This window comes from Coregonus lavaretus (assembly GCF_964263955.1).
Source record: "Coregonus lavaretus genome assembly, contig: HAP1_SCAFFOLD_7809, whole genome shotgun sequence".
NCBI lineage: Eukaryota > Metazoa > Chordata > Actinopteri > Salmoniformes > Salmonidae > Coregonus > Coregonus lavaretus.
The window spans coordinates 1-12,113 of record NW_028161282.1 but is presented as its reverse complement, the minus strand read 5'-3'; the positions used below and the strand labels follow the sequence as shown (position 1 = coordinate 12,113).

At 46.1% G+C, this 12,113-nt stretch overlaps 1 pseudogene across 1 annotated transcript; it reads left to right on the top strand.

Annotated features, from left to right (window-relative positions):
- Positions 1 to 358: 358 nt before the first annotated feature.
- On the top strand, positions 359 to 10,713 carry LOC311120861 (tripartite motif-containing protein 16-like; annotated as a pseudogene). Its single transcript has 5 exons — positions 359 to 1,036; positions 1,466 to 1,561; positions 9,490 to 9,723; positions 9,838 to 9,997; positions 10,146 to 10,713. The product of its transcript is annotated as a tripartite motif-containing protein 16-like (transcript).
- The last annotated feature ends 1,400 nt before the right edge of the window (positions 10,714 to 12,113 follow it).

The window sequence follows — 12,113 nt, the reverse complement described above, 5'->3', positions numbered from 1 at the left end:
CGTTGTGCCTAAGAACAGCTCTTAGCTGTGGTAGTGTATATTGGCCATATACCACACCTCCTCAGGCCTTATTGCTTAATTTAAACAAGTAAGTGTATTATAAGGCATTATAAAGGTCATTAAAATAATTATACCTATGTACTTCATAGAAACTGTTATCCTTTATATATTCTAACAACGCACATTTTAAGATTCATTATTTCATTTGTTCCATGTTAAGGACTCTAACCCAGGAACAAAACTATTTGTCTCCCTCTTCCTGTTGCATGCAGTTCCTCTCTCTCTTCCTCCATTCCTCTAACCCCTCCCTCCCTCCTTTTAACCCCACCCCTCTGGCAGAACCAGGAAGTCCCTCCCCTCCACAAACTCTCTTCTGAGGAAACGAAACTGATCTGAGTCTCTGTGTCGTCTGTCTGTGTGAGAGTGAACAACCGTCCAAATGGCTCAGCAGGGAGTTCTGCTCGACCAGGACCAGTTCTGTTGTTCTGTCTGTCTGGATCTACTGAAGGAGCCGGTGGTTATTCCCTGTGGACACAGTTACTGTAGAAGCTGTATTGACGGCTACTGGGATCAGGATGTTCTGAAAGGGGTCTATAGCTGTCCTCAGTGCAGAGAGACCTTCACTCCAAGGCCTAATCTGAGGAAAAATAACATGTTGGCTGAAGTGGTGGAGAAACTGAAGAAGACAGGACTCCAGGCTGCTCCCCCTCCTGCTCTGTGCTATGCTGGACCTGGAGATGTGGCGTGTGATGTCTGCACTGGGACCAGAAAGCAGAAAGCCCTCATGTCCTGTCTGGCGTGTCTGGCCTCTTACTGTGAGACTCACCTCCAACCTCACTATGAATCTCCTGCTTTCAAGAAGCACAAGCTGGTCAAAGCCACCGCACAACTACAGGAGAAGATCTGCTCTCATCATGACAAACTGCTGGAGGTTTTCTGTCGTACCGATCAGCAGTGTATCTGTCTGCTGTGTGTGATGGATGAACATAAAGGCCATGATACAGTGTCAGCTGCAGCAGAGAGGACTGAGAAACAGGTAAGACCAGAACTACTTGTTGGTGACTATCTGATAAACAAATAATTAAAGATACAGTAGGAACTAAGGCTGTTTGAATATGAGATCATTCAAATGAAATTGATCCTCATCAGAACAAATATGAACACAAACCTTGAGTATATTGAGTTTGATCCAAATGTATCACCATTTTCTGATGTCAAACACTATTATCATTCTGAATGCCCTTTTAAGAGTTCAAAGTTCAGTCTCAACCCCTTGATACATGCACGCCTACCATAAAAACTATAATCATTCACATAGCAACATAGAAAATGTCATATGGTAAAGGGACTTCCTCAAGATTTTAGACCTTCAACTCTATGGGCCCTACAGTATGTCACATTACTATACTATTGATCTACTGGACAAATAAAGCTTGATAGCTCATTGAAGAGTGATTCTCCACAGAGACAGCTGGGGATGAGTCAGCAGAAAGTCCAGCAGAGATTCCAGGAGAGAGAGAAGGAGCTGAAGGAGCTCAAACAGGCTGTAAAGTCTCTCAATGTGAGTATTGTTGACCAGAGGAGACACATCATTTCACTTCTCTCCTCCAGTCAGAGAGAGAGAGAGAGAGAGAGGGGCCCCTATCCAATCCCACTGTTGGGAACAGGCTGTCTGGACCCCTTTCAGAGAATAGACTGCTTAATGTAACTGACGGGTTATGAACCCGGGTCTACTGTGAGAGAAACCATCATCTTGACCAAAAGGACATTCCCTATTGTTCTGACTGATTTAAAGTCGCAAGCTGCTCTACCTCTTCACATAACCATGAGTAACCATGAGCGACTCATGTCTGCTATACATTAACAGGGAGCTCTCTCTCTCGATTCAATTAAATGGGCTTTATTGGCATTGGAAACATATGTTACATTACCAAAGCAAGTGAAATAAATAATAAACAAATCAGAAATTAACAGTAAACATTACATTTACGTCATTTAGCAGACGCTCTTATCCAGAGCAACTTACATTTTTATTATTATTATTATTTAATACCCCCTGTGGGTATCAAACCCACAACCCTGGCGTTGCAAACGCCATGCTCTATCAACTGAGCTACATCCCTGCCGGCCATTCCCTCCCCTACCCTGGACCAATTGCGCGCCGCCCCATGGGTCTCCCGGTCACGGCCGGCTACGACAGAGCCTGGATTCGAACCAGGATCTCTAGTGGCACAGCTAGCACTGCGCTGCAGTGCCTTAGACCACTGCGCCACTCAGGAGACTACATTACACTCAAAAAAGTTTCAAAGTAATAGAGACATTTCAAATGTTATAATTCAAATGCAAACAGAGTGAGCCATTCGCCAGAGTGAGTTCTGGAGGTGAAATGGAAATGAATGAGGGAGAGTTAAGTGAGGTAGAAGGTGTGGTGATGAGCTCAGAACCAGAGCCTGGCATCAATGGACATGATAAAGAAGAATCTGGTGCAGTAGGAGTTACATTGTTGTAGAAAGTGGATCCATACCTTTTGGCAGATCCATTTGTGGTTTCATGTTGGGTGGGAAAAGAGTTGGGTGCAGTTGAATGAGTGAAGGTAACCTGTAGTGGACTTGTGATATTTGTTTGTGTTTCTTCTGACCAGAGGGAGTGGGCGCTCCGTGTCACGCAACTTGGGTCAAGATCTGTTTCTTGCTTTGCTCTTAGGAACAGGACACCATTGAAAGGAGTGATTTCTGGGGTAGCGTTAAGTGTGGAGGTGGAGGAATTAAAGTTGAAGATTCCTGGTGTTTGTGATTCCCGCCGTTTGGTGGGACACAGACCCAGTGGTGAGCGTGGTGAAACAGAGGAGTCACTGTCAGTCCTTTTGAGTTTTGACCCGACAAAGTCATGTTAGGATATATCAGTTATCCTGTTAGAGCTTTTGTGCCGAATCCACTGCACTGATTCAGGTGCAACGTTTATGATCATGTTGCAGCAGTTTGTAGGAGGGGGATTCCAAGATGTGGGAAGTGTGCAGGAGGGCATGGGATAGAGGATTGTGTAGTTTCGGTGGATAAAGTTGTGTGTCAACTGTAGGGATGCCCATGTTGCTGGGGATCGGAAGTGTCCGGTGCGAGAGAGGCAGGTTGAGGTGGCTAGAGTCAGAGTAGTGCAGAAGGTGTCGTATGCTGAGGCAGTGAAGGAAGTAGAGGAGGATGGGTCAAGGGTGAAAGATCCTGAGAGGATCCCTGTGAGTAGTAGATCTGTGCCAGCACAGAGGGATAGGCCAACGAGTGATATATGCTTTAGTAAAGTTAGCTTCTTAGCGTTCATAGCAATGGTTATCAACTGTACAGCAGAAATTGAATGAAATTGAATATAAATCACAGAAAATAGATGTTGTGGTGGCAGCTGCAGAGAACTATTTGGGCATACAAGATTAGACTTCAGAAGAGTTACAGGGTGTGTTGAGTTGTGGTTTCCTGTCCTCCCAGGCCGTTGGCATGGTGCAGGAGCAGATAGGGTCAAAGTAGTGGAATGGGGTAGTGGGTATTTAATGAGTGTAGGGTTAGTTGGAAGGGTGTTTTTTTATTATTATTATAATTTCCCCTTTTCCCATTTTGTGTCACAAAGTATAATGGATTTATATTATAGTCCAGTTGGGGGCGGTAATGCAACATATTGGATGCCAACCGCCGTTAAACACCAAAGAAGAAGAACCGTTACATTATGTCTATGTACAGTATTGTAACGATGTTCATGTCTCTCTCATTCATTAACTTTCATGGTAGTTGGTTGTGTGGGTCTCTGGATATGAATAGGGTGCTGACAGACAATTGTTGATGGATATTTATAGAGCTCTGATCAGGACGAAAATTGATTACTGTTGTACAGTTTATCGAATCAGAGGTAAAGACTTGGCTTCAGAAGCTGGACAGAATCCAGTATATAGCTTTAAGGATATGTATTGGTGCATTTAAATCAACATCTGTATGTGCCTTACTGGTGGAGGCAGGAGAGATGCCTTTGGATATACAGCGTAAAAAATGGTCATTATCTTATTGGGTTGAAAGGCTGTGAGGTTGAGCATCCCACTGCTACTGTTCTAGATGACTGTTGGGAATATACTAGTAGACAAGGCAGTGGTTTTGGTTGGACAGTTGGAAAGCTTGCTGATGAGAGTGGTTTGAGGGAGTTGGAGGTTGGCCCTTCTGTGGTGATAGGGGATGTTCCTCCATGGTTACTCCCAGACCCTGTTGTTGATCTAACCTTGGTAGAGAAAAGGAAAGATTGGTCAGAAGTCAGTGATATAGAGAAACTGGTTGACAATTACATTTGTAGAAGTTTTTATGCTTTTTTAATGCTTTTCACAGATGGATCCAAGGACCCAGATAGTGGGCGCACAGGAGCAGGCGTTTACGTTCCTGAATTTGATGTGCAGATATGTAGAAGACTAACAAATGAACTGTCAGGATACTCAGTTGAACTGTTGGCGATAATAGTTGCCCTCCAGTGGGTGGAGGACGTACAACCTGTTAGAATTATTGTATGGTCAGATTCTCTGTCTGTATTGAATAGTTTATCATCTGGTAAATCTAATAAGAGTGACCTGCTATTGGAGGTATTAATGTTATTATGGAGAATTGAGAGAATGGGTTTAGTAGTGAGATTCTGCTGGGTCCCAGCACATTCGGGTGTGGAAGGGAATGAAATTGTAGACCAGTTAGCTAAAAGAGCTTTGAAACGAGATATAATTGATATTAATGTTCCACTGGGTAGAGGTGAGGCCAAATGTAAGATCAGAGACATTTTGATAGATGTGTGGCAGAAGAGATGGTACTCTGAGCACAAGGGCCGGCATTTATATGAATAGTTGACAGTTTTACAGAAAGGTCGATGGACCAAGATTCAAAAGTCAGATTAGGAAGGAAGATGTGGTGTTTACTAGATTGCGCTTAGGACATTGTACATTGAACTCGTCATTACATCTGGTTGGCAAGCATGGGAATGGTTTGTGTCTGGGGGGTACGGTCGATGAAACGGTGGAGCATGTGTTGTTATATTGTTGTAAGTATGTTGAAGAGAGGGAAAGATTGAAGTGTAGGGTCATTGAGGTTGGGGGGGTTTGGAGGGATTTTGGGGATGGGGGAGGGTCTATTAGAAGTTAGTAGGGCTCTTCTTTATTTTCTCAGAAGTACTGAGTTAGGTAGGAGGATTTAGAAATGTTGGAAACCGTGATTGACCACACACTCCAGCACAGTAGGTGGCGGCATGCACCTTTAACGTTGGTTTGTGGACCGCCATTATATCATAGAAGAAGAAGTTGGTTGTGTGAGAGATTTGTGGTTCGTGAGGAGGGCTACTATTCTTTTTTCTTTTGGTTCTTGCGTATTTTCTGAATGTATTTTCTCATGGTGGAGGGTTTGTTTATTGGTTTCCACTGTTTATCGTTTAGAGTTGAGGGGGGAGTAGGGGTAGTTTGTTAGGGCGGCGTGATGGCCTCAACCGAGTGGAGAAGAAACGCTGTCGCTTCGGGTGCGTTCCGGAGAAAGGTGTGGAGGAAGTTTTGCTCATGGTCGGCGAACAGGTTGGAGCGGAACATCTGCACTCTGCATCCAGAATGAACAAGGTGGTGGTTGTGTTAATGAAAAAGGTTTGTCTTGTTGTGAGTGGGATTTTTGTGAGGGGTGTGTTGGTGCAGATGTCGCCTCTTTCGATAAGAGTTGTGGTGGCTAATCTGCCTCCGTTTATTGCTTACGAACAGACCGCAAGTAGTTGGTTAGTTTTGGTAAATTTGCAAGTGGTTTCCGTGTGCTCTCGGCTGGGTGCCAAGCGGAATCCGTTAAACATGTCTCTTTTCGTAGACAAGTGTTTGTTTCTTAACAAACCTCAAGGTTACACAGGGGAGGGGTGGAACACAGGGTTTGCTAGCACAGATAGTTTTGGGTGTTTCTAGTGTGGGGATCATCAGTTATAGGCTACAAGCAGCAATATGATTGATAGGTAGGACAGGTATTGAACCCAAATAATCCCTACTCAGATGCGCTAACCTCAACCCTAGTAAACATGCATTATAAAAACCTTCTATATAAAATGATCTCATATTGGGAGTAAATAGCCTCTGAATAGAAAAGAAAAACCACTGCATCTTCCAGCCCACCAATAAATGACATAATGCAACCGTCGCGGTTAGCATATTTACCTCAACATGCCCCTCGCTTGCGTGAGAAGGCAGAGTGCTCGATGCTGGTTGATGAATTTGACAATTAATGTACTAGGAAAATACGTTTTTGTCGACCAGAGGTGACTGAATTAATGTTCAGGCGTATTGATAATCATTATCGTAATGAAGTATAATTTCAAAACATGAAAGTTGTCAAGTGGTGGTGGTACCAGGAGGGAGGAGAGTAGAGCAGGGTCAAGTGGTGGTGGTACCAGGAGGGAGGAGAGTAGAGCAGGGTCAAGTGGTGGTGGTACCAGGAAGGAGGAGAGTAGAGCAGGGTCAAGTGGTGGTGGTACCAGGAGGGAGGAGAGTAGGGCAGGGTCAAGTGGTGGTGGTACCAGGAGGGGGAGAGTAGAGCAGGGTCAAGTGGTGGTGGTACCAGGAAGGAGGAGTGTAGAGCAGGGTCAAGTGGTGGTGGTACCAGGAGGGAGGAGAGTAGAGCAGGGTCATGTGGTGGTGGTACCAGGAAGGAGGAGAGTAGAGCAGGGTCAAGTGGTGGTGGTACCAGGAGGGAGGAGTGTAGAGCAGGGTCAAGGTGTGGTGGTACCAGGAAGGAGGAGAGTAGAGCAGGGTCAAGTGGTGGTGCGCAGGCCGTGGAGAAAGCGGTGGTGGGGAGGGTTGCAGCTGGGCTACATGAGCTGAGGCAGGTTTCTGTAGTAACAGAGACTCCGCTGGGCGAAGGCAAATATTGCCTGTTATTGGGGAAGAGGCTCTGATCAGGGGGGAAGTGCAGGGGGGCAGAGACTGGGGAGGAGGAGGACGGTACCGTGCCAATGGAGGAGGAGGAAGAGGGGGAAGGTGAGTCTGCGGGAGCGGAGGACAAGGCGGTCTCGTTTTCAGACGGCTCATTGGATCCAGAGCTGACAGACAGTCAGGCTGAGGGCCCAGCATATACGCTGAGAGAACTTTCTAGGTTCCTGATGGAGACTAAAGGGGAAAAAGAAGGTTCTGCTGGAGTCTTATTTGATTGATCCTGGAAGGTTTGTAAGGTCAGTACAACACGTGATGAAGAATGAGGGGTTTAGTGTCCTCTCACCCAGGAAGCGGTATAGGCTGAGAAAATGGGTCATGGGTTCTTAAGGGCATGTCTTCAGAATCTGCTTAAATGGATGATTTTTTCTGGCATGGCTGCTTTATGGGCTTCTCTACTGATTTCTGATTGTGGTGATTTCCCTCCCACCTCTTATGGAGATTTCACGGTTAGACTTCCTTAACATGAACGGCAGCAGAGACTGGGGGAATAAGTCAAACAAAAACATTTAAACGTGATTTTTCACACAGTGATGTGATTAATGAAGTGTATTGGGGGTCTGGTGGAAGGGGGCGCAGGTGCTGAGCCATGGCACAAATCTTAGTGCAGGGGTAGCAAAAGAGGTGTGTAAGGGTAGGTTGTTAGTGGTTAGAGCCAAAATCAATTTCCTTGTCTTTGCTTTCCAAAATGTGTCTGCACCTAGTACAGGTCTCAGTTCTCTGTTTCACCAGGGCCCAGGCAGGTGTCCTATTGGAAATTCCATGTAAAGCTCTTCCAAGATGTCACTTTTTGCTCAAGCTTCCAAGGCTTTTGGGAGAGGTGGGGACAGCAGAAAGGGGAGTAACTTCTGTTGTGGGGGAGAGGAGGGAGCCTGATGGGTGGGTAACTTCTGTTGTGGGGGAGATGAGGGAGCCTGATGGGTGGGTAACTTCTGTTATGGGGAGAGGAGGGAGCCTGATGGGTGGGTAACTTCTGTTGTGGGGAGATGAGGGAGCCTGATGGGTGGGTAACTTCTGTTGTGGGGAGATGAGGGAGCCTGATGGGTGGGTAACTTCTGTTGTGGGGAGATGAGGGAGCCTGATGGGTGGGTAACTTCTGTTGTGGGGTGATGAGGGAGCCTGATGAGTGGGTAACTTCTGTTGTGGGGATATGAGGGAGCCTGATGGGTGGGTAACTTCTGTTGTGGGGAGATGAGGGAGCCTGATGGGTGGGTAACTTCTGTTGTGGGGAGATGAGGGAGCCTGATGGGTGGGTAACTTCTGTTGTGGGTGAGATGAGGGAGCCTGATGGGTGGGTAACTTCTGTTGTGGGGAGATGAGGGAGCCTGATGGGTGGGTAACTTCTGTTGTGGGTGAGATGAGGGAGCCTGATGGGTGGGTAACTTCTGTTGTGGGGAGATGAGGGAGCCTGATGAGTGAGTAACTTTCTGGGGAATTATTGGACAGGACGTGTGTTGTGTGAGTGCGTCGGGGTGGGGGAGCTGTCGCCAAGCTGTAGACGGGAGGCTTTGACTCTCCTGCCCAAAAAAGGGGATTTGAGCGACTTAAAGAACTGGAGGCCTGTGGCATTGCTCTGTGTGGAATATAAGGTCTTTACCAAGGTCCTCGTTAACAGACTGAAGTCCCACCTGGACTCTATTGTACACAAGGACCAAACGTACTGTGTACCAGGACGCTCAAACACAGACAATCTGTTCATAATCAGGAGCTGTGTACCAGGACGTTTGGTGGCTCCTCTCCCAAGTGTCATACAGAGGGAGGGTTCTGATCATCAACAACTTGGCGGCATCCTCCCTATGGCATAAATTGGCCAGTGATTTCTTTTCCGGTCTGGGCATCACTGGCTGAGGGCGGCGGTGCTGTAATCCAGGAGGGGGGACAAGGCCTGGTGGACCTGGAGAGCAGGGTGGCAGCGTTCTGACTCAAAGCAGCGCAGAGGATTCTGTACCGTACGGAGGTGGGCTGGAGGGAACCAGCATGTGCTCTGTTGAGGAGGGGAGTGAAGGGGCATCAGTGGCAGGGGGTTGTGGGGCCTGAGAGCATGGCAGGGTATAGGTGGAGGGGCTCTATAAGCTCCCAGTGCTGGAAAGGTCAGGGGTCCTCCAGTGGAGGGTATTACATGGAGCCCTGGACACCAATAGCTGGTTGGCTCGGGTTGACCTGGGAGTTGGGGAGGGGTGTCCGTTTTCTGCAATGACAGACTGTTCATCATGTTTTTTCTGTGTTGCCAGGGTAATGCCATTACTGTTGACGCCTTAGGGTTGAGTTTGAGTTGTACAAAATGATCAACAGTGTGGAGATGTTTCAGGAGGTATGGGGGCTCAGGGGGGCTGTCTGTACGGCTGGAGAGGAGGGGTTGGATGGACGGTTGGAATGTGGTGCTGGATGGTGTATTGTACTGTGGTGTTGGGTACTGGATAATGTGATTGTGTGGAGGTTGTGGTGTCACGCAATGTGCTTTTAGGGGTGGGGGTGTTAGTGTAATAAGGATGGCTCATTAAAGTAAGACAAGTCTCTCTCTCTCTCTCTCTTAACAGCGCTCTGCACAGGCAGTAGTGGAGGACAGTGATAAGATCTTTACTGAGCTGATCCGCTCCATTGAGAGAAGGCGCTCTGAGGTGAAGGAGCTGATCAGAGCCCAAGAGAAGGCTCAAGTGAGTCAAGCTGAAGGACTCCTGGAGCAACTGGAGCAGGAGATAGCTGAGCTGAGGAAGAGAAGCACTGAGCTGGAGCAGCTCTCACACACAGAGGATCACATCCATTTCCTCCAGGTAACTCAACTGCCTTGATAAATGTGATATGAAATTAAAACTCTCAATCATTTGGTTCTGCTCCCTCTCACTCTCTCTCTCTCTCGCTCTCTCTCTCTCTCTCTCTCCCCCCAGAGTTATCAGTCTCTCTCCAGTACCAGTGTATCTTCAGACTTACCCAGCATCGTTGTCCGTCCTCTTCAGTACTTTGGAGATGTGAGTAAGACTGTGTCTGAACTGAGAGAGAAACTAGAAGACGTCCTTAAAGGAGAATGGACCAAGATCTCCACTACAGGTGTGTTGAACTCCTCATCTATCTGACTCCTCATATTTCTCTGATTTGATCTCTGCTGTGCTCTAATCAAAGACAGGGTAGATACAGTATCTGACTTCACTTATTGTTCTAACTCCCCTCATTGGTCTCTGCTCTGCTCTTCTCCCAGATTCCTGTCAGCTCACACTGGACCCAAACACAGCAGGCACACACCTCTCTCTGTCTGAAGGGAACAGAAAGGTGACCTATACAGGCCAAGTCCAACCATATCCTGATCATCCAGACAGATTCACAAACTACCAGGTTCTGTGTAGAGAGGGTCTGTCTGGACGCTGTTACTGGGAGGTGGAGTGGAGTGGGTGGTGTGTTTACAGCAGTCTCATATAAAGACATCAGCAGAACAGGGACAGGTGGTGCATTTGGATACAATAACAAGTCCTGGAGTTTAGAGTGCTCTAGTGGTGGTTATTGGTTCATACACAATAATGTTGTGACTAAAGTATCAGGCCCTCAGTCCTCCAGAGTAGGAGTGTACCTGGATCACAAGGCAGGTACTCTGTCCTTCTACAGTGTCTCTGACACAATGACCCTCCTCCACAGAGTCCAGACCACATTCACTCAGCCCCTCTATCCTGGGTTGTATCTCTCTGGTACTGCTGAGCTGGTTAAACTGTAGTAGGGTCCACATAGATACTAGTCATGCTGGTGTAGTCTATAGCTGAGCTGGTTAAACTGTAGTAGGGTCCACATAGATACTAGTCATGCTGGTGTAGTCTATAGCTGAGCTGGTTAAACTGTAGTAGGGTCCACATAGATACTAGTCATGCTGGTGTAGTCTATAGCTGAGCTGGTTAAACTGTAGTAGGGTCCACATAGATACTAGTCATGCTGGTGTAGTCTATAGCTGAGCTGGTTAAACTGTAGTAGTGTCCACATAGATACTAGTCATGCTGGTGGTGATGGTCCCCAGATGTGATGATTCATTCTGCTCTGTTTTTATGTACAATGATTTGATTTATTTGATCTTCAGAAGATGTTATGAATTACAATTCAATGCATTCATATTTTTTTAAGTGCAACGTTTTAATCTTATACATTTACATTAATCATGATGTATGCTGTTAATGTATGTTGGTTGTCATTCAGAACCATTGAAATGTTTTCTCAATTGGTTCTCTGTCTCAATGTCATTTTCCTCAGTATCATGGAACAGGTAGTGTTACTTACTTGCTAATTGAACTATATGGGCCGGTTTCCCGGACACAGATGAAGCCTAGTCCTAGACTAAAAAGCATGTTCAATGGAGATGTCCGGGAAACCGGCCCTAAGTTTGGCATCTTTTATTCTCCCATACTGCTCAGTCAAGCAACATTAAACCTGTCCAGCAGGTGGTGCTATTAACCCAACAATAAAAACCCAGCAGATATCTTGACTTGTCACTCAGTATATCAGTAATGTTCAGAATTGTACTTTAATATCATTGGAGATTGATGGTCTTTTTAATCCACTACCCAGAGTCAGGAACAGATGAAGTTAGGTCTGCTACTGTTCAGTTATTAAATATGATTAATGGTGATGGGAAATAAAATATCCATCTAGTAGTAGTTTTCCTTTGCTATTTATTCCAAGGTGTGTCTTTAACTTGTAAATGGATTGTGTTGAAGCTGGCATGTGGTGTGGATGATAGAATAGAGTGAATAGAGGAGAGAAGAGAGGAGGAGAGGAGAACATCATATAGAAGACAGATAAGATAGAGAGACAATTCATACCCAGGGGAGTTACTGACTCTGGCCCAAATGACACCCTGTTCCCTACGTAGTGCACTAGGCTTCTTTTGACCTGATCTAAAGTAGTGCACTACATAGGGAATAGGGTGGAGATTGGAGATTTGCTCACTGTCATTAGAATGAAGATTTCCATATAGGAGTTACTGTCTCTGTTCCAAATCTCTCCCTGTTCCCTACGTAGTGCACTAGGCTTCTTCTGACCAGATCTAAAGTAGTCTTCTAGATTTTACATGTTTTCTCCCTGTCGTTAGAAAATGACAATATGGTAATGACTTTAGTGGTTTCCTCCCCCTGTGTTTTTATTGGTTGTGTGTTGTGTGTTGTTGTGTTAGGTTTTCCCCTGTGTTCCT